General features: G+C 38.1%; 1 protein-coding gene across 1 annotated transcript in view; it reads left to right on the top strand.

Annotated features, from left to right (window-relative positions):
* Positions 1-1008: 1008 nt before the first annotated feature.
* LOC142349709 (neuronal acetylcholine receptor subunit beta-2-like) overlaps positions 1009-26691 on the top strand; it is a 154042-nt gene continuing 128359 nt past the window's right edge. The window contains exon 1 of the mRNA XM_075401443.1: positions 1009-1625. The gene's annotated coding sequence lies outside the window, so the exon portion shown is untranslated. The remainder of the gene's footprint in view (positions 1626-26691) is intronic.

The raw sequence follows: 26691 nt of genomic DNA, 5'->3' as shown, positions 1-26691 counted from the left end.
CTTTGTTGTACTTATCAATTGATCGACTCTTTTGATATCGCCCTGAGCTAATTGACAGCTGTTGGCCGAGTTAGATTTTTGGGTTAGCCAGCGGCCTTCAGCGTGATATTGACCTCTACTTTGCGAGCAAATATGTGAACAGGTGCATCAAAGACATGTAGCTCAGCTTTAGCGGCAAACGAGAATAGAAAATACAGTCAATATTCCGAAAAATGTGAACAGATGGAGTACCCTTTGTTCCATCGTTACTTTGTAGCTATTACATTAGACATTAGCGGATAGCTGTTATAGCCGAATATTCAAGTCATAGGATTTCCGTGATCCTTCAGTCGGCTGGCACAGCCAGTGTCGGTCATAACATTTCAAAGCTCATTGTTGATTGTGATCGTCCAAGAATCAAGATTGTTGGCACTTTGAATGAGACTGATAGTCGCTATGATTCCAATTGTTCACCTGGACTGGAGAGGAAAATTTGAGTGGACATGAGAGGAAATTAAATGACTGGTGAGCACAATAAACATTGGGCCACCATTACAGATTCTAATGAAATGTTCGAAAGATAACAGTCAACGGGAGGATTACGGAGGAGAGATTTTTCGAGCTGGAAAATTTTGGTGATATCTCTTTATCTCTTTAATGAAATCAAACTTTTGAATAGACCGTTTTAAAAAAAATGCCAAAAATGATTTTTTTGCTTTCAATGTCCGATGATATTTGATGGCAAGCGATTTTCAAATTGATTTCTGTTGTCAAGGGTAGAGTACCGATTTAAGTGAGTGAAAGGGGAGGGCAGTGGAGGGAGAGACGACTCGGTTAGAATACTTAGACTTCCTGGGATTGTGGGAAATCCTGCCTGCCTGGAGAGAGATAGTGAAGAGTGCGTAGATGGGATGTCATTATAAAGTTATTCCATTTTCTCCTTCACTTTCGCGTTTCCTCATTTGGAAGTTAAGCCTCGGGGTTTTGAAAGATTTAGACTGCTTAGCGTTGAATGCAATTTAGATGCATCTATACTTAGGTGCAATTTACTAAGTACTCTCTCAGTGCTAAGGTTACCCTCTTTTCCCTTACCGATACCACTTCTAGCGTAGACCCAATTTCAACTCAATCATCTTAATAATAAAAAGGGGTGTTGCGTATATCCATATTCCTCCTTTTCATCGCTTATTGACCATAAATTATCCTGACCACCTAAATTTTATCAATTTTAATTGTATCTTTTGCTGTTTATTTGCTGCACTCTTTGACAGATTTGACAGGAACAAATTTTTGGGCTTGTCAATAATAGCGTTCCCATATGCCCGATCAATAATGGTAATGAGCTCCGTTTTGTTCAATTAATTCAATGACGCCATCTCAATATGGAATTATTATCCGCTGCCTTTCCCCATCCTATTGTGAATAGCAGCTTGAATGCCGCTGAAAGCTTTCACTGTTTGTTTTAAACTGACAGGCTGTGTCAGATTGTTTTGAATGGTCTACAGAAATTAGGTAGGTCAGCTATAATTGGATGGCGAGATGGCTTGTTAATCTCTCTAACAAAGACATCACTTTCTATACGTTTCCTACTTTATTAACTTCACTGCACCAAATGTTTATCTGGCTTCACTTGGACAGAAAATATTGTGAGTATTGACCAATCGTTGGATCTAAAAACAAGAAATAATAATAGATTTATATTCCATTCGTAAATGTGCTATTTTTCAGTATTGGGAGCAAAACTTTCACTTTATTGGTGACACGAAAGTTTCTATTTTTGGGACATGCTTGAGAGTAGGTTTAAAGTAATTTAAAGTTTGCCTTTTAATGACATATTGCAAGTTTTTGTTATAAAGGAGTATTAAAGGACTGAGTATTATTTTATTTGTAATTGTGAGTTAAAACATTTGGATCTTTTCCACAATATCTAGAAAGGTTTTCGAAAGATCAAGAAACTTAGAAGTTATTCTTTGTTAAAGTTCGAGAAAACAAGAGAACTTACCTGGCGAACTCTATTACTATGTCGATAAGTAATGGCCACAAAACTTAACTGGATTCTAGTTTTCTCTTGGCGTTGTCTTTATCTTCTTGACCTATCAATCAGATGTCAGAAGTTAAATTCTCCGACACATAGAAACCTTATTCTAACTTCCACTGACCTCCAACTGAGGCCAGGGCCATATATGATTCTCCTTGAATATCACGAAAATAGAAAATAACGTCCGGGATCAGAAACTAGATCTATTCACATGCCAATCAAGTAAAAAAAAATTAGTCAAGTTTTCTGTATATTTGTGCGAAGATAAGTTCTATAAATGAGCTAATTTTTACATATTTTCTTTCATTTGAATTTCAATTGATTGAATTCTTTGGACCCGTTTCCGACCAAAATAAAGTTGTGCCGGCCGCCGAGCGACTGAAGAAACTTGGAACTACAGAATGCTGCATCTTGTACTGCGTGGATACTGTCATTTAGCGCAGAGAAAAAAGAGGACAAAATCAACACCGGTGGACTTCCAGGTAACGACAAAATCAACACTGACAGAATCATAATGGACTTGCAGGTAACGAATAATGCTGAGCATGTGAGGACAAGACGAACTTCGTAAACTTAGGAGACTAATAAGAAGTTGTTGGACATTCCGTTTAAAGACATCAGAAATGCGGTTCTAATTTATATTTCTCCAGAGAGTTGTAACGGCAGAATGGACAAAATTTGTTCGCAATGCGAGGAATAGGGGAAGAAGAATCAGACGACGATCTCTTGCCACGTCTCGAGAATAAGCACGCTATTCTGACTTAGAAAAGTTTAAAACAATCCCGAGGCGTTTGAAAATTAATTTATCTCTGGAATGAGGGACCCTGAAGCAAAACTTGGACTACTAGACTTTATTGAAGCAAAACCAGCCTTTTCCGTTGAAGAAATTACTGAGAGTCTACATTTCGGTATTCCAGCAATGGCTTTTGCAAGGTCATCATCAGGTAATAAGCTTTTTATTGTTGAAGAAGTTGGGTACAACTTAAAAAGACATTTGAAAAGCAAACGGAAAATTCTTACCTAACAATAGGAACACTTTGTGGACTAGATATTGAGGCAAACCATTTTCTAATAGACCTCGTCCAGCGCTAAAAAATGCAACACCTGTCAGAAGGTGTAGAAGCAAACCGCAAACAAATTCAGAAAATATAGGCAAAACAATTTTAAATTAACTCCTCAAAGCAAATTCTCCGGGGTCGGAATGTTTTTCTAAGCAACGAATCTTTAGCTTGTCTGTGATATGGAAACTCACCTCATTAAATTAAACTTCAGAGTAAAAATGCTGGTAGATGCAGGTGCGGTTAGCAGTAATATTTTCTAAAATATGGTCTGAGCTTGGTAAACCTCGGTTAGATGGTACAAAAAGACATCTTGGTATACCTGTCATCAATTAACGCTTACGGGCTCATTTATTTGTGACGTTGGGTGGAACGGAAGCAGGTACATACAAAACAGCTCGCAGATTTTCACTGTGATAAAAAATTTGTACTACTTAGAAGAGTAAAAACATCACAACCGAACACTTGTCTGCTATCAAGCGTTACAAAGGCTAACTGAAATAGATACCAGGACCACAGGCAGTGTTCTGCAAAGCTAGGAAAATACTTCTAGCTCTTCATGGCAGCGTCAGAGAAGCTGAAACACTTTTCAAAAAGGGGCATCCTGGAGCCTGTGCAGCCAAGAGGATCCACGGATCCAGTTGTGTGGCAGAGGAAGAATGGAGAATCGAGACTTTTTTGGACTTGAAATTGCATATCAATGGCAAGGTCTTGGACAAAGACTACACAATGCCTTTCCATTATCTTTATGGGGCCTCCTATTTTGGTTGAATTCACCACTGAGACGCTTATTATCAAGTTGAATTTGTCAAGTTCTTCTTTTGACGGAGAGGCAAATGACATGCACAATCAACAATGACTGTTCAAAATGTGCCAACTACCTCAAGGACTAACAACTGTTCCTCAATCTATTGAAAGTGCATTGAATCAAAGCTCAAAGTAATCAAGTTTGATGTGATCTTTCACGACAGTGTGCTGTTCTGTTCAATGTGATGGTTTCCAAAGAACATCTGAAAACTTAGAAGCTGTTGTTTCTTATAATTTCAGAAAACAAAGAACTTGACGAATTTTTGCTATTTTTTTGTTATGTAATGGTCACAAAATGAAACATTATTCTAATTTTGGTTTGACGCTGTCATTATCTTATTGACCTATCAATCAAATGTAAGATGTTAAATTCTTGCACCCATGAAGATCTGATTCAAACATCCACTGACCTCCAACTGATGAACTCGATTGTACCAGGCCCATATATGTATAGAGATTTTGCAAAAGTAGAAAAACACATCTGGGATTACGAACTGAGATCTACTCACATGCTAATGAAATAAACTTCTTCAGCAAATTTTTAAAGTTTTCTGTATCTTACCGCATAGATGAGAGAACTATAAATACGAGCTAATTTTTGTACATGTTCATTTCGAACTTTAATTAAAATTTCAATTGATTGATTTCTTTTGACCCTTGTTGCAGACCATGACTTGATTTCCATACCAGCGAGCAATTGACAAAACTGGGATCTGCAGAATTCCAAATCCTGTACTGCGTCGATGTCATTTTTTCCACAGAAACAAGAGAACAAAATCAACACGTATGATACCATAGTGGAACTAAGGGAAACTAATATTTCTTAGCATGAGCGGGCAAGACGCACTTCCTAAATTTACCAATCTAATGAGTACTAAGAAGATATCGGGCACTCCGTATAAGAACATCTGAAATGCGGTTCAAATTGTTATTTCTCCAAATAACAGTAGTAACGCCTGAAAGCTAAAAATTTTGTTTAAAGTGCTAGGCGTCGGGGAATCAGAGGACTATTTCTTAGCTCGTCTCTGAGAATAAGCGCGCTATTCTGACATAGAAAATGCAAAAAAGTTTTACAATCCCGAGGCGTTTGAAGATTGATTTATCTCAGGAATGAGGGACACTAAACCAAAATTTGGACTACTAGACTTTTTTTTAAAAAAACGAGCATTTTATATTGAAGAAAGGACTGAGGGTCTACAGTTCGGTAGTCAAGCAATGGTTTTCGCAAGCTTATCATCAGATAATCAGCTTTTTTATGTTGAAGAAGTCGTGTACAACTTAAAAAGACACTTATCAAAAGGTGTAGAAGAAAACCTCGAATAAATTCAGAAAGTAGACAAAACAATTTTAAATTAACTCACAGCAAATTCTCCGGGATCGTAGATGGGAATTTTTTTTCTTAACAACAAATCTTTAGCTTGTCTGGGACATGGGCACTTATCTGATTAAATAACTTCAGAGTAAAAATGCAGGTAGATGCAGCTGTTGACAGCACAGAAATATCTTCTAAAATATGGACTGAGCTTGGTAAACCTGAGATAGATGGGACAATAAGACATCAATAAGAATTTTATACCTGTCGTCAATTAATGCTTCTGAGCTCACTTACTTGTGACGTTGCGTGGAACAGAAGCAGGTACATACAAACCAGCTGGCAGATTTTCAGTGTGTTAACTAAATTGTACTATTTAGAAGAGATGTTCTACCAAGCGTTTTTGAACAACATCACAACCGAACTATTGCCTGCTGTCCAGGATTACAAAGTTTATTTGAAATAAATAACAGGAACGCAGGCAGTGTTCTGCAAAGCTAAGAAAATGCTTCTATTTCTTCAAGACAAGATCAGAGGAACTGAGACAATTGTCAAACAGGGCATCAGGGTGCCCTTGCAGCCAGGAGGGTTCACGAATAAGTCACCAGTTGTGTGGAATAGAAGAAGGAAGAACGGAAAAATTAGACTTTTTGTAGAGTTGGAATCGCATATCAATGGCAAGGTCTTGGCCGAGGACTACACATTTCCTTTCCATTATCTTTACGGGGACATTATCTCTACTTCCGTAAAATTGACCCCTGAGACGCTTATTATCAAGTTGAAATTGACGGAGAGGCAGATGACATTTGCACAATCAATAGTGACTGTTTAAAATGTGCCAACTAACCCAAGCACTGAAAAACTGTTTCTCAATGTTCCGGAATTGCATCGAACTAAAGCTCAAAGTAATCAAAGAAGATATGATCTTTCACGACATTGTTGTTCTATGAGTGTGATGGTTGCGAGAGAACATCTAGAAACTTAAAAGCTGTTCTTTAAAAGTTTAGAAAATTAAAGAATTATTTGAGAAATTGTTTGCTACTTTTTGCTAAGTAATGGTAACAAAATGAAATTTGGTTCTAATTTTGATTTAAAGCTGTCGTTATCTTATTGACCTATCGATCGTATGTAAGACGTTAACTTCCCGCACCCATACAAATCTGATTCTAACATCAATTGACCTCCAACTGATGAACTCGATTGTACGAAGCCCATTAATGAATCTTATGAGATATTGCAAAAATAGAAATTCACATCCTGGATTACGAACCAGAGGACAATATCTTAGCTTGTCTAAGAATAAGCACGCTATTTTGACTTCGGAAAATTCAAAACAGTTAACTATCCCGAGAAGTTTTTGAATATAAATTCATCTCAGGATTGCGGAACCCTGAAGCAAAACTTAGACTTCTAGAATTCATTAAAGCAGAACCAGCAATTTTTATTGCAGAAATGACTGAGGGTCTACAATTCGGTAGTCAAGCAATGGCTTTTGCAAGCTCAGCGTCAGGTAATAAACTTTTTACTGCTGAAGAAGTTGGGTACAACTTAAACTGAAAATTGAAAAGCAAACGGAAAACTCTTATTAACAAAAAGAGTAATTCTCAAAAATGTCTAGAAGCAAGCCTCAACCCAATTCAGGTAAGTATAAACAGAATAAATTTTTAAGGAAAATAATTCTTCAGATCAAATGTTCCGGGATCGGAGATGGGATTGTTTTTTAAGCAACAAACCTTGAGCTTGTCTGAGACATGGAAACTTCTCATTAAATAACTTAGAGTAAAAATGATGGTAGACGCAGCTGCGGATAGCACAGTAATATTTTCTAAAATATGGACTGAGCTAGGTAAACATCGGTTAGATGGTACAACAAGATATCACGAAAATCATACCTGTCATCAATTAACGCTCTGGGCTCACATGTGACGTTGAGTGGAACGGAAGCAGGTACATACAAAACCGCTGGCTGTTTTTCAGTGCGATATGGAATTTGTACTACTTAAAAGAGATCTGCTACCAAACGTTTTTTGAGAAACATCACTACCGAACACATGCCTGCTCTCAAGGGTTGCAAAGTTTATTTGAAATAAATCCCAGGGCCACAGGAATTGTTCTGCTAAGCTAAGAAAATGCTTCTAGCTCTTCAAGACAAGGTCAGAGGAGCTGAGACAATTGTCAAACAGTGCATCATGGAGCCCATGCAGCCAGGAGGGTTCAGGAATACGTCACCAGTTGTGTGGAATAGAAGAAGGAAGAACGGAAAAATTAAACTTTGTGTAGTTGGAATCGCATATCAATGGCAAGGTCTTGGACGAGGACTACACATTTCCTTTCCATTATCTTTACGGGGACATTATCTCTACTTTCGTAAAATTGACCCCTGAGACGCTTATTATAAAGTTGAAATTGACGGAGAGGCAGATAACATTTGCACAATCAATAGTGACTGTTTAAAATGTGCCAACTAACCCAAGCACTGAAAAACTGTTTCTCAGTGTTCCGGAATTGCATCGAACTAAAGCTCAAAGTAACCAAAGATGATGTGATCTTTCACGACAGTGTTGTTCTATGAGTGTGATGGTTGCGAGAGAACATCTAGAAACTTAAAAGCTGTTCTTTAAAAGTTTAGAAAATTAAAGAATAATTTGACAAACTGTTTGCTACTTTTTGCTAAGTAATGGTAACAACATTAAATTTGGTTCTAATTTTGATTTAACTCTGTCATTATCTTATTGACCTATCGATCGTATGTAAGACGTTAACTTCTCGCACCCATACAAATCTGATTCTAACATCAATTGACCTCCAACTGATGAACTCGATTGTACCAAGCCCATATATGAATCTCATGAGATATTGCAAAAATAGAAAATCACATCCGGGATTACGAACTAAGCTCTATTGACATGTTAATCAAATAAACTTTTCAGCAATTTTTTTAAAGTTTTCTGTATCTTACCGCATAGATGAGTACAATAATTACGAGCTAATTTTTGTATTTGTTCAGTTGCAACTTTAATTAAAATTTCAATTGTTTGAATTCTTTGGACCCGTTTTGCAAACCACGACAATGACGTCAAGACCAGCGAACGATTGACAAACCTTGGATCTGCGGAATGCCGAATCCTGTACTGCGTGGATGATGTCATTTGTTGCAGAGAAGGAAGAGGACAAAATCAACACTGATGGTACCATAGTGGAGCCAAGTGGAACGAATCATTCTTGGAATGGTCGGGCAAGACGCGGTTTTGAAAATTTCGAGCCTTTAGAATACTAAGAAGCCATCGGCAACTGCGTATAAAACATCTGAAATGCGGTTCAAAATTATATTTGTCCAAATAACAGAGTAGTAACAGCTGAAAGGGAAAAATTTTGTTTAAAATGCAAGGTGTCGGGGAATCAGAGGACAATATCTTAGCTTGTCTGAGAACAAGTACGCTATTTTGACTGCGAAAAATTCAAAACAGTTAACTATACCGAGAAGTTTTTGAATATAAACATCTCAGGATTGCGGCACCGTGAAGCAAAACTTAGACTACTAGAATTCATTAAAGCAGAACCAGCATTTTTTATTGCAGAAATGACTGAGGGTCTGCAGTTCGGTAGTCAAGCAATGGCTTTTGCAAGCTCGGCGTCAGGTAATAAGCTTTTTACTGCTGAAGAAGTTGGGTACAACTTAAACTGGAATTTGAAAAGCAAACGGAAAACTCTTACTTAACAAAAGGAGCACTTCTCAAAAATGTCTAGAAGCAAGCCTCAACCCAATTCAGGTAAGTATAAACAGAATAAATTTTTAAGAAAAATAATTCTTCAGATCAAATTTTCCGGGATCGGAGATGGGAATGTTTTTTTAAGCAACAAACCTTGAGCATTAAATAACTTAGAGTAAAATTGACGGTAGATGCAGCTGCGGATAGCACATTAATATTTCCTAAAATATGGACTGAGCTAGGTAAACATCGGTTAGGTGGTACAGCAAGATATCTTGAAAATCATTCCTGTCATCAATTAACGCTCTGGGCTCATTTGTGACGTTGAGTGGAACGGAAGCAGATATATACAAAACCGCTGGCGGTTTTTCAGTGTGACAAAGAATTTGTACTACTTAAAATAGATCTGATACCAAACGTTTCTTGAGAAACATCACTACCGAACACTTGCCTGCTCTCAAGGGTTGCAAAGTTTATTTGAAATAAATCCCAGGGCCACAGGCATTCTGCTAAGCTAGGAGAATACTTCTATCTTTTCAAGACAGGGTCAGAGCAGCTGAAACATTTGTCAAACAGGGCGTCCTGGAGCCTGTGCAGCCAGGAGGATTCACGAATACATCAAGTTTTGTGGCAGAGGAAGAACGAAGATTTGAGACTTTTTTTGGACTTGAAAAAGGATATCAATGGCAAGGTCTTGGAAGAGGACTGCCCAATACCTTTCCATAATCTTCATGAGGCCTCTTATTTTGGTAAAATTGACCTCTGAGATGCTTATTATCAAATTGAACTCGACAAGTAGGCAAAAGACTTATGCACTATCAACACATCTCAAGGACTAATCAAAGTGTGCCAGCTACCCTATGAACTGAAAAACTCTTCCATAATCTTCCAGAATTGCATCGAATCAGCGCTCAAACTATTCAAGAATCTTGTGATCTTTGAAGACAATGTGTTGGTCAATTGAACTAACAGTGAACACTTCGAAAGGAATGCAGTCAAGAATCGACTAAGTGAGAAAAGTTTTTAATGTCAATGAAAAAACACCGAACTGAGTACCAGTCAAAAGTGTTAGTTTTTAGGCAAATTCAATTATTAAGGATGGAATAGCACCAGATCCCAAACATTTTGAAAAACCTAAAAGTGCTATTAAACAACAGAAAACTTGAATCGTTTGGTTGTCTGGCGTATTTCTAGTGAAGAACGATTAACGATTTTGCAACTAAACTATTAACAGTCAATGACTTGAGAAATAAGGATTTCTTGTGAAGTGAAATGTCGATGTCGATGTTTGTGAACGGCTCCACATGAACTTCGCGTAGGTTAAGGACCAAGGGAATGTCTTAGTTATCGTTGGCGCGGATTCAGGCCGGATAGAAGCTTTCCTCTTAGAAAGTAGGACATTAGAAACATTCAAGACATATTTTAATCAAATGTTTGCAAGATTTGGAATACATAAAACCATAGTATCTGATAATGGTACTGAATGTGTAAAAGGTGATCTTAAACAGTGGTGTAATTCAAGGGGAAAAATCAAAGTCGAATCATCCATGTATCATTCAGGGGCTAATGAAGTAACTGAAATAGCAATTTAGACGGAACTTCAAGCATGGAGTACCAATCTAAGCATATCATTGGAGAGTTCCCGCCAAGGTCACTGAGGACACATAGCAACATTTCAAAGAGGAGGGGAGAAAATCCAGTTAAACTTATATTGGGAAGCAGAATGAGACTCCCAGTGGTAGCTCATTTTGACACGAGAGGGCCTATTTTTCTGAAAGCCAATGAAAACAAAGGCAATTCCAGTAATTTTCATAATCCCGAAGGCTTGAAGACTTCTTCCATGCAACCTGAAAACTGGAATCTAACTACTCTGGTGAGCGACAAACAAATTGCGAGATTAGATGCTGTTAATTTGATGGCAATATTTTATTGACCTATCAACCAAATATCAAAAGTTGCATTCTCCTATTTATCGAAATCTGATTATAAACCTGATTAACTCCATTGTAGGGCCATATATGATTCACGAACTGCAACAAAGACAGAAAACAAGTTCCAGAATTCAGAACTAAATACTTTTCGCATATCAATCATGTAAAATGTCTTTAGCTAATCTAAACCTTCTCTGAGCATTTTTGCATAGTTAATTACAATAAAAACGAGCTACATTTTGTATATTCTCAGATCAATTTGAAGTAATCAACTTTCTGAATTCTTTTGACCCGTGTTCGTTGAAACTCTATTAAAAAGTTTGAACTGAATTTGTTTTCAGTTATTCATTGAGATCGTTTCCAACGCCTGTAATACCCTAAAGAGGGTATTATTCTGTGGAAAAGTTTTCACAGTGTATATATATAAATATATATATATATATATATATATATATATATATATATATATATATATATATATATATATTTATTTATTTGTTCTTCTATATATGGCTTATATTTGTTGTAACTTTTACTAATCATAAACTACATTTCCTGTCTTAACTACTAGAGTGTATTTACTATACAAATGTATACCCGGAGTTTGTTGTAAAGAAGTGTTGTAAAGCTAATATACATATGCTTTGTTTATTTGAGCATAAAACATCATCTAGAAAATATAATATGCCTCAGGGCGGTGAAAGACGGAATAAACAGTGGTGTGATTCAAGAGGAAAATGAAAATGGAATCATCCATGTATCATTCAGAAGCTAGTGGAGTAACTGAAATAGCAATTTAGACGGAACTTCAAGCATGGAGTACCAATCTAAACATATCATTGGAGAGCTCCCGCCAACTAAGGACACATTGCAACATTTCAAAGAGGAGGGGTGAAACTCCAGATGAACTTCTATTGGGAATCAGAATGAGACTCCCAGTGGTAGCTCATTTTGACTTTAGAGGGCCTATTTTCTTGAAAGCCGATGAAAAAACAAAGACAGTTCCTGTATTTTTCATAATCCCTGTAGGCCCTAGCATCCCGAATTCCTTGACCGCTCCCGTCTCATAAGCCTCACTTGTCCTGAAAGTAGGATAATATTTCTTTTATTATGAAACAGGCTATTAAATGGTGACAGGAGAGCGACCCTTATTTTTCGAAAACCATAGAGAGAATGTGATCAATAATATATTTGAAAAATTTCATGAAATATTATACCTTAAAACCGGACTGCAAGAAAGAGACCTCTCAATAGATCTTATTGCTTTTGGGTTTTTTCCACATGAATTAGAGACGTCAGCAGAAGTTAATTTTGTTTTCGTTGACGAACAACAACTTGTTATCATTTTCCTCGGCCTTACTATGCCAGAAATAGATGTAATTGCAAGTAGTTCGTTTGATAACCTGAAAGACCTTGTGACAGCAAATAGATGGATAAAGAGGCAAGCTCATTTTGATATGACAAAAAATATTTGATTTTGCTGTTCAATAGTTTATTTTTTTATAAGCTACAGTTTTTCTTATCTCCTTTACAACTCCGTTTAAGTGTGAGACTTCAATTCTAACAGCACAAATCCCAAAGGCAGAAAGTGAACAAGTGCTCATCAGATGAGAGTGGAGTTCAACGGAAGGAGACAACAGTAGAAAAAAGAAGTGAGAACTCAAATTCAAAGCCTAAAAAAGAACTGAGAACTCAATCAGATAAAAACCAGTGAGCTAAACGACCGGTGCTATTTACTTCAATTTTCATCTAGTGCTATCATTGTGTTGTATAGTAATAGTTAAGGATGCCCTGTAATCGTTAGCATTGCGCACGCGCAAATTACATTCAAGCCATACTCTGAAACAGAAGAGGATGACTTAAACGAATTTGAAAACATTTTTCGAGGGTTTGTAGCAGTTTCAGTGATAAACAACGGACAACAGCCAAATTTTCTACAACTGCACCTTCGTGATGCAGCCCTCAGATTCTTTCAAACCCTAGCACCCGCCACGCGAGCCAATTCAGATGGCTGTTTCACCGCATTAAGAGAACAACTTGCTAATAGAGATTAGCAAGAAGTTAGAGTTTTAAAGCTTGAAAGTCAACGCTTTGACCCAAAGACAGACAAACCTGAAAATTTTCTCGTAAATCTACAAACAAAAGCCTTGAGGGCATACCCTGAGTCAAATCTACCAGCGGTAGCTCCACTGATTTTAGCAGGACATGGTGCAGCATCTTTCGCTGCCGAACAAATGAGATTTGACGGAGAAACTGCAACAAGAGATGCACGGCTGCAAGCTGCTGAAGATTTCAAGAACGGACAAATCAAAAGAGTATTAATAAAAGCAATGCCCGGATGGCTACGATCAAAAACTATGGGACAGCCAGCTAACACACCAGTTCATGATTTATGCACTTTCGCACGACAAGAAATGGCAATACGAGAAATGTGTCGTAAGGAAGACTACCCGGGAGATGGCTTCAACGAAGTAAATGAAACAGTTATGGAAAACTTGGTTATCGCTCTCAGCAAAATTACGCAAACGCAACCGTCATTTGAAAAAAGACTTCAAGACTTAACTAGCAAAACGGATAGCCACCAAACCAATTCTCCATCCAGTCTTTTAACAAATTCCAGTCAACTTCTACAAAACCAATCAGCTTTCGAACCGCAAAGATTCACACAATACAGACCACAAAACCGGGGCTACCGAGGATTCAATCGATCGCCGTGGCAAAATAGATAGAGGACAATTTAATAGCCCATCACCAAATTTCCGCCCTAGATTTCAACAAAACATAAGTCTCCCATACGGACAAAACTACCCACGAAACTTAATGAGATATTTTTGGTGCTCGTTCACCCAGTGAACCGAACATTCCAGTAACACAAACTAGCAGCATATTTTGCTATAAATGTGGATACCCAAACCAAAGAGCAAGCCAATGGATCCGAAGGGGTCCACCACCTCAGAGAGGAACCTCATTTCCTTTCAATCAACAAAAAAAACTAAATAAGCCACTATTTCGCCAAAAACCCGAAAAAAAATCAAAATATAATCTCATCATATGATCAACAAAATGTACATGAACTAAATAATATAAACCCAAAATCAGCCCAAATATTATCTTATGTAAAACTAAAACTTTCACCATTAATGTCTCGTAGATCCCTTATAGATATTGGAGCGTGTGCAAACGTCACTTCTGAAAGTCAATGCGCTGAGCTTAGAAAAGATATGAGCGTAAAAATACAACAATGTGGTACAACACCGAAAGGGTTCAAACTAAAACTAGCAGGAGGTCAACAATAAATGTAAAACATGAAGTTGAGACACATAAAGCACGAATGAAGTTGAGGCACATAAAACATTTAAAGAAAAGTTACTGGTACTTGAAACAGCAAATTCAAAAGTACTAGGAAATCCTTTCTTAGTAAAGCATGACATTAGCATTCGACCAGCAAAAAACATACTGCAATTCGATGATTTATCAATAACACTTCACGATATAAAGCCACAAAATGGACCAAGACGAGTCGTCAGGTTCAAAAAATTCCAATCTATGCATAAAAAAACAAACGATTGCAGCAGGCGAACAAATTATGATCCAATGTACCCTTGCAAATGATACCAACGACCTGAAATTAGTCAGTGCAGTATTTACACCGAATGAAACATTGGAACAAGTAATGGATATTGCTTTCACTGAGTACAGTCGGGAAAGGAAATATCATAATGATCTCAGCACTCAACATTTCCGATTATGTATAACTATACAACAAAGAAGAGAAGTCGGTAATTTTTCAGTCCTAACATCAGAGCAAGCCGATAAATTAATACAAACTGATCTGCAACGAATTTCATTGGCGCTACTCAGAAACACAGATGCAACAATTGCAGAAATAAACCTATTAAATGGAGATGAGACAAGAAATGGAAAAACACATCCAACTAGACCACCCCCAGAATACCACAAACTATGGCTTCCAACTTCCGAAACTTGTGAAGATCCGGAAACACTTCCACCACCGCAGAGACGAATTTACGACGAAATACTAAAATTTCAACAAATGAACCGAGTTGACTCTCTCTATAACCAAACCGATAAAGAAACGTTTTTGTCTAAGTTTCCATAGCAAGACTCAGTTCTACAGGCGGAATAACGAGAATTAGTAGAAGAGCTGTTGTTGGAATTTCACGACATTTTCGCAAAGCATAGATTCGATTATGGCTATAATACAGAATTGAAAGTATAATTAAATCCCGTGAATGACCTGCCTCTATACGCACAAGGCCTTCTAACTCCTATTCATTTAACGGACGAACTTCAAGTGGAACTTGCGCTTATGCACTATTACGGAATAATTACCACATTATCTCAGCCACGTTACAGTGGTCCTTTATTCGCTCATCGAAAGGAATCTGGCAAACATAGAATGATAATAGACCTTAGACAAATCAACCACCTTTTAAAAAAACTACAAAAATTCTAATTTTCCTATCTCAAATATAACAGATACCACGAATTATTTCGCGGGAAAAACTTTGTTTACTAAACTTGACTGCTCGCAAGCATATCACTGTGTTCAGATGGCCGATAACAACTCAGTGCAGTTGCTTGCATTCAACTTTACGTCACGCACCTACGCTTATAAATGTCTAGCTCAAGGACTTAGCAAGTCCGTGACAGGGTTAGCTATTTCCTTCGGGACTACCTGGACTCATGTGTAGCAGCCAACCTCTGTACGCAATTTATGGACGACATAGGCTGTGCAGTAAAATCATTTAACAAACTGATGTCAACACTGCGTCAGATATTCACATGCAATCGGTAATCAGGCCTACGGTTTTCAGCAGGTAAATGATCAATCGATACACAACGCATGCAGTTTCTTGGAAGAGTAATAACGCCAAAAGGGATTTCACCCGAGAAAGAGAAAGTACAGAAATTCCTCAAACAAGTTAGTATGCCTCGAACATTATGACAAATTAGACGATTTCCCGGATTTGCGCATTTTTTCAGAAATTTCATTCCAAATCGTTGCAAGACTTTAGTTCCTTTTTACAAGTTATTAAAGAAGGACACCAAAATCGAACCAACAAAAGAACGTTATGATAGTTTCGAAAAATTGAAGGCAGATCTGTTATCAGCAACTGAAACAACTTTGCGACTACCAAAACCAAGATTGAAGTATGTCTTACTATGTGATGCAAGTACCTACGGTACAGGATTCGTCCTTATGGTCGAAAAGTATCTTGATAATAGTGATAAAATTCAAAATTTCTACGCTCCAGTTTCCTTTGGATCATACTCATTCAACAAAGCCAACTTAAATTTTCCACCTATCATAAAAAATTTTTAGGAATTTACTACGCACTAGAAAACACTGCTCTTTTTCTATGGTGTTCGCATCACCCAGTGCTAATTTTAACCGATAATAAAAGTTTAGTGCAGTTTTTCCAAACAAAAGTAATTCCGCCAACACTGTGGAATTATCTGGATAGAGTATTTTCTTTCAACCTTGTGAGTGCCCACAATCCTGGTAAGGCAAACTATGCGGACGATTTCCTCTCCCGAATTCGAACTGAGTAAAGCGCGTACCTTACACTTAAATTGAAATGCAAAATACCCATTAAAGAGATGGAAAGCGATACAAAAACATTGACTCTAGATGTGGAAACAAACGAAATCTTACCTGAAATAACAACAACTATTGTTGAATTGACCCCCGAACTTGTCGAACAGCTACAAAAGATAGGCATGTACGGCGAGTATATACAAAAAACCCAATTAGAAAACCAAATAAATGAACTTTAAAGCCTAACGATCCCAAAGATAAACGCAATTTCTTTCCCGAATCAAGACGACATACTTGAAAATATTCTCAATAAACAACACCCAGTTAGTCTCAAAGAGGAGCAGAGCAAAGATGACGACATTCGACAAGTCATACAGTGGAACAAAAGGACTAGCACCAGCAAACATGAGATATGCTTCAAAAAAACCTTAAAAAGTATTTCAAACATTTGAACCGCTTATTTATTGAAGATGAAGTTCTATGTCGGCTGTTCTACAATGACGCCGGTAAAATAGAATTTAGACAATATTGCCCGCCAAAAGACCTATGGAAAGAAACACTCTATCGAATACACAACTCTCAAACCGCAGGACACATTGGAAATTGTAAAACTATACAAGAATTTCGAAGACGCTTTTATTTCCCAGGTTTCACAGAAAATTTATTTGATTTCATCAAAAACTGTTTGACTTGTCTCCACCTAAAGAAACTGCCATCTTTTTCACTGAAACCACCCCTACATCAGATGTCCTTCTTCAGTCTTTCCCAGGAGATATGCTACAAATTGACCTAGTTGGAAAATTTAACTCGCCTGTATATAATTATGTTCTTAGCGGTATTGACGTCTTCACAAAATACCTCATCGCAGTACCCCTGACTAAGGGCAGCGCAGACACCGTTGCAAAAGAATTAGTGAGAATTTTCTTCGATCATAGTTATCTTCCAACAACAATTTATGTATCTTCAATCAACTTTTATTTCGGATTTGATGGACGAATTAGCCAAAATTTTAGAAGCGAAGCTTAAACATGCTACCTTGAAGCATCCGCAAAAAATAGAGGCAGTCGACGGACCTTTGAAGCGTATGCTACGGTTGAATACAACTGAACAATGGACAAATTGGCATAAATATGTGCCACTAGCCACATTTATCCACAACACATCCTATCATACTTCTATCGGGGTTGTCCATCAACCCTGTTGCGTGGCCGCGAATCAACTAAACCACCTAAATGGACTTGCTATTTAAACGAGCTAATAGGGAGGTTATTGGCATTAATTTAGATTATGTAACAGAACAGCAAGACGCGATGCAAATAAAATTTTGAGAAAATATACTCTGCCTTCTGGATTCATATCATCTTTATCGAAGTTTTTATGACGAAAAGCACAAACATTAGACGAACACTGCTACAGCTTGCTATTGAATCCGAAGCTAACTATACAAAGCGAATCAATTGGGAAGGCTCTCCATACATGGTTGCCACTTTACCCCGTAGAAAAGTCACTGACAAATTTTATTTACATTGTCAGCAAAATTGGAACAAACTACACACAATGTGTTTACAGGATTCGACTACGACCAGTGAAGAAACCAGAAGCTGTTGAAGATCTTGAGATAGTCGATCCCCTGATCCATCAAGAGAACACGGCAAAAGTGAGCCCGAGTTATTTGATGACTATGTGCCACATCTGATGGAAAGCAAGATAACTGAAGGAAAACCGCAAGTTACGCCACCATCAGCTGCCGAAGTTAGTCTATGACTCGCCTTCGGGCCTCCAGCAGGCTTGCCACCGGTACCACTACCACCGGCTCCAGTACCAATACCACAATCTCCAAGAGCAAGAGCTCTGCCAAACCCAAATCCAGTAATCCATAGAGTAATTCAAACACAAGATCGGAGACTAAGGGCTCCACAAATGAAACCCATTCGCGAGGAAGAGCCACAGGACACCCCACGCACCTTTGAAGACCAAATTGAGAACCCCATACCAGAAATATACGACAACGAACCACTAGAAACAAACTTACCAGTTGGACCAGTAACAAGATCAAAACTCAGATAAAACGTATCTTTCAGTGATACAAAACAATTACGACAATATGCCCATTGCAAAGATCAGGCCGTACAGTTTACGCCGTCATCTACTTGAAGTAAAGCGCCTTCCTTAACCAAAATTTTGCCTAGCATACTTTCTACATCTGAAAATTGGAAAAAACTAAAAAAGTATTATAGAGAAAACCAAGAAAGACAAGGCCTCTCAGTGGAAACAAAGAAAGACCAAGTTCGAGCATGTATTCAAAAGTATCAGGAAGGAAACCCCGGAATCAGCAACCAAGCACATCTAACAGCACAAAAAGAAAAAAACACAAAAATCAATTCAATCATGCCGCCATCGCAATCATAATTTTTGAAGTTTTCTGGCAACCCTTTCCAAGCATTTTACTCATATGCATACTGCTCATCTAACGACCTCAATAAAAACCACATGCAGGCTAAAGGTGATGCCTATTGGTACTGTGAAGGGAAGTAAAACGCCTCATATATGGTAATCTTTCCCGATTGGGTCAATATTTTCCCAATTTGACCATTAGACTAACAGGTTTATTTTCAAATTAATCGCTAGAAATTGCATCACCGATCACCCCAGTTATTACGCACTATCCACGGCGCTGCATAATTTGAAAAATATGATTCCTGAGTATCAAATAGCAGGCATAACCGTTCCAACGCTATAAAATAACAAAAATGAGTTAAAACCTTGCTTTGTTTCACGCCTAATTGTGTCTTTTCGGACCCGCCCATCAACGTATATTATCAAGACTAACACCGCATGTAGCCCAACAATCCTGGTGCTGACAGGAATCAATTTAAAATCCAAAAGAAACTCATTGCAAATTTATCACGAAACTCAGAGGAAAAAGTTGTAAAACACCCGGTCTTTAGTACAAAATTCGGTATAAAAACATTGATGATGGCCCGCAAACGTGGAGAATAGCCTTCCTAGTGCCCACACTTGCTCGGTAGAGGATTTATTTAGCCTCCTGATACCATAATATCCGTTTAGTCTAGAGAAAACGTCAAAAACGGTCAAAATTTGGCCCAAAATCGGCCCACCAGTTCTACCCCAAAAATGACAACTTTTGCCCCCCAGACAACCGACGACCCAAAGAACTTGCATGGAGCGTTGCCATAAACTATTCTATTGATCTGCTTAAAGATTTTTGATAATTCGCTATAGTTTTCAAAAAATCACCATCCGAATTTTTGGAAATTAGACCCAAAAAAATGCCCATTTTTTGACTAATTTGCTCTCCCCAACAAAATTTTCACTAATAAAAGACCCCAAAATTACTGCCCTACAATTAAGTTAAATGTATATGCAAACTTCTCGGTGCATTTTGGGAGGTCCAGAATACACCAGTTTAAAGAAAACACAAAGTATTGGCCAAGAATTTAAGCGCCCAAAAATCAAATTTGGTAGCTAAATTTTAAAGTAAAAAATCTCGATTTCAAGGGGAAAAATCGAAAAAATCTTAATGTAGGGCCCTCCTTATTGGACACATCTTTCGATTAGTACCACTCATTGGATTCTAAGTATCCTAAAAAAGGGGAACGCAAAGAAAATTTTGATCAAAAAAAAATTTGAAAATTGTTTAAAATGATGTTTGACTCTTATTAGCTCATCACAACTCGCTAGCGGCATTTGGACCGTCTTATTGCCTTTACTTCTACGCCTCTATATAATTACTTAATTTACATTGGGCCATTTTTATTCATAAAGCAACTTAAAGTTTATTTTAAACGACCACAAAATTGCCTAGCAAGCGTGTTGTTTGTTTAAGACCTCTTTTTTTGAGAATTACGTGCCTACTTAAGTACTCAAACAAGTACTTCTACGCTAAACAAACAAATCATCAATAAAACAAAGCACATGCAACTAAAACTAAACTTAAATAAAACAACTAAAACTAACAACAAAACAAAACATCTACAAGTAACAAAAACAAAGCTCAAAATTCATCCATATCAATCAGTACAACGCTTCCCTCTTTTTCCTCTCCATCTTCTTTTCTCACTTCCTCCCCTGAACAACAACAAAACAAGTAGTAACTCACAAAGGCACTCAGTACACAAAAACAAATCCACGAAACAATGCATCAATAAACAAAGTTGTCAATCAGAACACCGTCATCTCTTCCCACATCATATTTTCAAACCGGCGCCCTCTCTGACCGCACTCTACTTCCCTCCACATAACTCCTATTCTCACAACACCAGATCACAAACTTCAAAAAAACTCTTGCAACACAGTACAGCACTATACTATTTCAGCATGCAAATTGACTGGAATAAGCATTAAAATTACTTCGATGGCAATTGGTACTACTATAAATGATCCAAACATCACATAACGCACCCAAACACCAAAAATGCATGCATATTTTTACCCGTGCCAAAAACGAAAAATGGAGAAAATCACTTACTTTAATATTGATAAACTAAGCCCTGGCTCTTCTCCGCCCCCCTCCCCCTCTGCCAACTTCTTGGCAGGACTATGCTCTGCGTTCCCTAAAAATCAACCACATTTATGCCTAACATGCATAGTTACAGGAAAACATCAGCTAATCTATAAACAAATTGATTGATTTTGACTAATCACCTTTTCTTGCCGCCAATTTCCGCTCTTTCCTCAGCCTCACGGTGGTGAGGTTGTCTAACTTCCTTCTTTTTTGGGCTCTGCCAGCAGAATTTGGCCTCAAAACCTCCCTCCCCCTCTTCGCTTCACTTCTCAGCCTATCACCCGCATCCACATCCACCTTTTCTACAGCCTTCGTTTGTCTTCGCGGAGACAATTCCATAACTAGAGCCACCTCATCCCTACTCATCCCAAAACCAAATTACCTGCCGATCCCCCCTTGCAATGCCCCGTTGTCTCATACCGTCGCATCCTCTCAACTTGCTACCACTGATGGCCCTTTTAGTGTCAAAACCGAGTGCGCAAACAAACTCGGCTGAATTATTAAATCCCCCCATTCGAAATACACCCAAGAACTCTTCTCCAACCCCTTCGGCGCCCCCCTCGCACCATGTCCTTTAAAACATTTGCTGACTTCACAGATTCGTCCCCCGCTGTTTCAACAGGCCACTCCGTAAGCCAACGCCCCAACCCGTAAATTCCTGCCACCATCGATACCTCCAAATTCCCTGGCCCACTAAAATCTACCACAAGTCGACACCCAAAGTTCCAAGGTACCTCCCCGGAAAAATCACCGTAGGAACACTCCAACGGATATAGATGACCCATCCCCAACCCGTTCCATGTTTCCCCAATAACCCATCCATCCCCTCCAAATCCCTACAACGCTTTAACCTCCCTAAAAACCCATCAATGAACCTAAAAACCTCCTGCCCCTCCACCACAATCGGCACCCTGAAATTATCCCCATCTAACAGTTCCCCCCGACCTCCTTCCCTCACCCCTTCCAACAGACTACCCACGTTCTCTTCCCAGACCCCGACATCTTCTCCACCATCCTCCGCCCTCCTGCCCTCCACGCCTCCTCCGCACCGAACTCCTTTGCAAACGCGTTCATAATTCACTCTGAAATTAAAGGCACAACTCACAACTAATATGAGAACACATAAATATTAATACACGATTAACATCCCTTGTACCATGTAAATATTCATGCTAACACCCTAACAATTAGATTAAAACAAACAGGTTAGTAAAGTGTTAACTCAAACAAGTACTTCTACGCTAAACAAACAAATCATCAATAAAACAAAGCACATGCAACTAAAACTAAACTTAAATAAAACAACTAAAACTAACAACAAAACAAAACATCTACAAGTAACAAAAACAAAGCTCAAAATTCATCCATATCAATCAGTACAACGCTTCCCTCTTTTTCCTCTCCATCTTCTTTTCTCACTTCCTCCTCTGACCAACAACAAAATAAGTAGTAACTCACAAAGGCACGCAGTACACAAAAACAAATCATCGAAACAATGCATCAATAAACAAAGTTGTCAATCAGAACACCGTCATCTCTTCCCACATCATATTTTCAAACCGGCGCCCTCTCTGACCGCACTCTACTTCCCTCCACATAACTCCTATTCTCACAACACCAGATCACAAACTTCAAAAAAACTCTTGCAACACAGTTCATTTCTGAAAATAAATAAACACATTGAAAACAAATATAGACTTAGATGACATCAATCCAGGTTCTTCATTCTTCAAATATCATCGGGTGCAACAACTTATCAAGGTTCAAAACCTTACCAAAAACGTTATTAATCTATTGCCAAAAAAGTACGAAATGCAAATTAAATAATTAAACATCCGACCAACAACCTAGCACAAAGAAAAACAAACACCAGAAAATCACTTGCACCAATAACTGAATTACTAGATAGCCCACCAAACATTCTTTCTTGTTCAATTTTAAAATGCTAACACTTAACTTTCTTATACATTTCATATAAGTTTCGGATACATCTTGTTCGTTCAAACAAGATTTTAACGACTATTTATCAAAGGGAATGCTCTTCACAAAAATGCAAAAATACTGTTAGCAGAAAAATTTGTGAATGTTGAGTTTTTGAAACCATTCCCTCACTACAACTTCACTGCGAAAGAAGCAATCGAAAAAACTTTGCAAAAACATTCGAACATGTGAAAAACACCATCAGTTTTCTGTGCACTTGATTTCTCACAATTCAATTCATCAACGAAACAATTCAATGTAAACTGGCTAATGCAAAAAACTCAAGGTGAAACACATTAAGCAGACACACTGTCAAAAAACTTCGAGCGACATCGCAACTTTTATCGAAAACCAAGATAATTCACAATGCGACCGTCGGAGAGCACCGGTTGTAGCAGAGCTGCACTTGCTGGACTAGGCCTAATCGGCAGCGGAATAGCATTGGTTGGATCAGAATGCAGTCTATCAGTTATATTCGGCCTCTGCCAGGAAAACGGTCGGAAAATGCCGAGAATATTGACCGCCTGGACGAATCCGCTTCACTCCTAACAGACTTCGTTCTAGAAGTCGAGAAAAATTTGAGCGAAAAGTTCTTCATAATTTCTGTTGAACTTGCTGAGATCTCAAAGATCCAGACGACACTGCAAGAAACACAAAATAAGAATTGTGAAATCATTGAAGAGCAGTTTGAAGTCTTCCAGAATACTTTCCATGTTCTTCGTGACTGTAATCAAGTGCTTTTCTCCAACCAGCAATTCGATTTTAACTTTGAAATTATCGCTTCCTTATTATCTGTGATCTATGCAGATTTTAATAGTTATCGATCCGCACTTTATGCTTTGACAACACCAATATCTTGAATTCAATTCCAATTCTGTTGGACCAAAGACTTCTCATGTCCTTAGTGCCTCGAGAATCGCTTCTTGCTATTCTAAACTCTGTATACGATGGACAGAAGATGGCATCAAACCGCCTGTTTTTGGCAATGCCGATTCAAAATCTCCTTTCCTATTATGACTCTAAACTGATTAAATCAACAAGTGTCATCAGTTGATCAAGGACTCTTACTATTTTTAGCAATCCCGTTAGCGTCAAGCCAGACAATTGTCAACGTCTACGAGTCACATTCGATACCAATGCCACAAAAAGGTCAAGAAGAAGCACTCCAATGGCTCACAGAAGGCAAATACCCTGCTGTATCGGAAGACTCGATGGAGACAACAGTCATGACAACGGAGCACTTTGAGAACTTTTTGGGATCCTCCAGATTTCGTATTTGTCATCAGACAATGGAAACGAACTTTGCACAGTCCTCTTGTTTGGCCACTCTGCTATAACACCTTTAACAGTCTGTGATACACAAAATTACTTCTACCATCACCAGAGAAAGCAACAAATCTTGGTTACGGTATATGGCTCCTCACCTGGGCGTCACCGGCCTTTACACTATGCGAATACAGTGTTCACAATGCTAATGTGCGGCATAACAAGGAGTACCCCGGATGCACAGTATGCCTGATCACCCTAGAATTTGGAGCCCAAAAGATATCAAAGTTAATCAAAATTCGGTCTGATCTCTAAAGTTGTGATAAAATTCCAGCAAAACGCATTGGAGTTAAGTTATCTGACCCTTTGGAGCATCTAATTGGTGCTTTGCCCGAACTAAACGACCTCCCATACTTTGAAACAAAAATGCAGGCCAACATTCAACTGATCAGAGAAGTCAAGCAGAAACTACAACACTGAGTAACCGTTATTGACAACAGTAAACTACAAGCCATAGCGAAGCCGATAGCACACAAAATGACCTTGCTAAGATGCAACCTAGGCTCCAAACTTGAGGCCTATGTACCTGTTAAACTGTGATTAATTCTAACAGTAATATTTTGCATTGAAAACCCACTTCTACATGCGTTGGCTACTTTCTTCTGCCATCGATTTGTGATACTCCGCATTTTTACTCCTAAATTTTCACAACTTCAACGGACGATTGATGAAAAATCTCAACCATCCTGTCCAGGGCGACGATCGGTTTCCCAAATGAACCTCAGCAACCTGGCACTGGCTTCAGTACCACTCGGAGCACAAATAATTGGATCAAACAGCTCAGTATCCCAGAAAATTGTACCCGAACAATCTGAAAACGTTAGAGGTAACGTCTCTTATAGCGACGTTACCTCTAAAGCAGACGAATCGCAGGGCTAACTAGTTTTCTTCTATGAATAATATATTAAAACATCTATTGGGCTATTTTATAATCCATTATTTTATCTCAAAAAAAATTTTTGGAGAATATTTTCTGGCTAACTTTTCTTTCATATTTATTGCCCATTCTGTGTAAATTTTTTTCAACAGAATTTTCAAAAAGTAGGGTAGTGTAAGACCCTAAACAGGGTATTCTCCTGTAGAAAAGTCTGTATATTGTATCTATATTTGTTCTTCTATTTATGGCTTATATTTGTTGTTAACTTTACTAATCATAAACTACATTTCCTGTCCTAATTACTAGAGTGTATTTACTATACAAATGTATACCCGGAGTTTGTTGTAATGAAGTATTGTAAAGCTAATATACATATGCTTTGTTTATATGAAAATAAAACATCAGCTAGAAAATATAATATGCCTCAGAGCGGCAAAAGACGGACTAAAAAAAGCTGTGAAAACCATCATCTTTTCTCTTGATTTGAGTAAAACTGAGAGATCTTCTTATTCCTGTCACCGCCAATACCTTCAAATTCCCTGGCCCATTAAAATCTATCACATGTCGACACCCAAAGTTCCAAGCTAACTCCCCCGAAAATTCACCGTCCGAACATTCCAACGGATTTAGATGACCCATCCCCTCAATAACCCATTCAGCCCTCCAAATCCCTACAACGCTTTAACCTCCCTAAAAACCCATCATTGAACCTAAAAACCTCCTGCCCCTCCACCAAAACCGGCACCCTGAAATAATCCCCATCTAACAATTCCCCCCGACCTCCTTCCCTTACACCTTCCAACAAACTCGCCCACGTACTCTTCCCAAAACCCGACATCTCCCTTCCCCAACATCCTCCGTCTTTTTTGCCCCCCACGCCTCTTCCACGCCGAAATTCTTCACAAACGCATTAATAAATCATTCTGAAATTAAAGGCACAACCCACCAACATCTCTCATGCTATAATAACAATGTACCATGCAAATGTTCATGCTAACACCCTAACAATTAGATTAAAACAAACAGGCTAGTAAAGTGTTAACTCAAACAAGTACTTCTACGCTAAACAAGCAAATCATCAATAAAACAAAGCACATGCAACTAAAACTAAACTTAAATAAAACAACTAAAACTAACAATAAAACATCTACAAGTAACAAAAACAAAGCTCAAAATTCATCCTTCTCAATCAGTACAACGCTTCCTTCTTCTTCCTCTCCATCTTCTTCTCTCAATTCCTCCCCTGACCAACAACAGAACAAGTAGTAACTAACAAAGGCACGCAGTACACAAAAACAAATCATCAAAACAATGCTTCAATAAACAAAGTTGTCAATCAGAATACCATCATCTCCGTCATCTCTTTCAGCATCATATTTACAAACCGGTGCCCTCTCTGACCACACTCTACTTCCCTCCACATAACTTCCATTCTCACAAACCCAGATCACAAACTTCAAGAAAACTCTTGCAACACAGTTCATTTCTGAAAAAAATAAACACATTGTAAACACATATAGAAATATATGACACCAATCCAGCTCTTTCATTTTTCAAATATCATCGAGAACAACAATTGAACAAG

Source organism: Convolutriloba macropyga, chromosome 1 (genome assembly GCF_964194025.1).
Source record: "Convolutriloba macropyga chromosome 1, txConMacr16.3, whole genome shotgun sequence".
NCBI lineage: Eukaryota > Metazoa > Xenacoelomorpha > Acoela > Convolutidae > Convolutriloba > Convolutriloba macropyga.
This window is presented reverse-complemented; position numbering and strand designations above follow the sequence as displayed.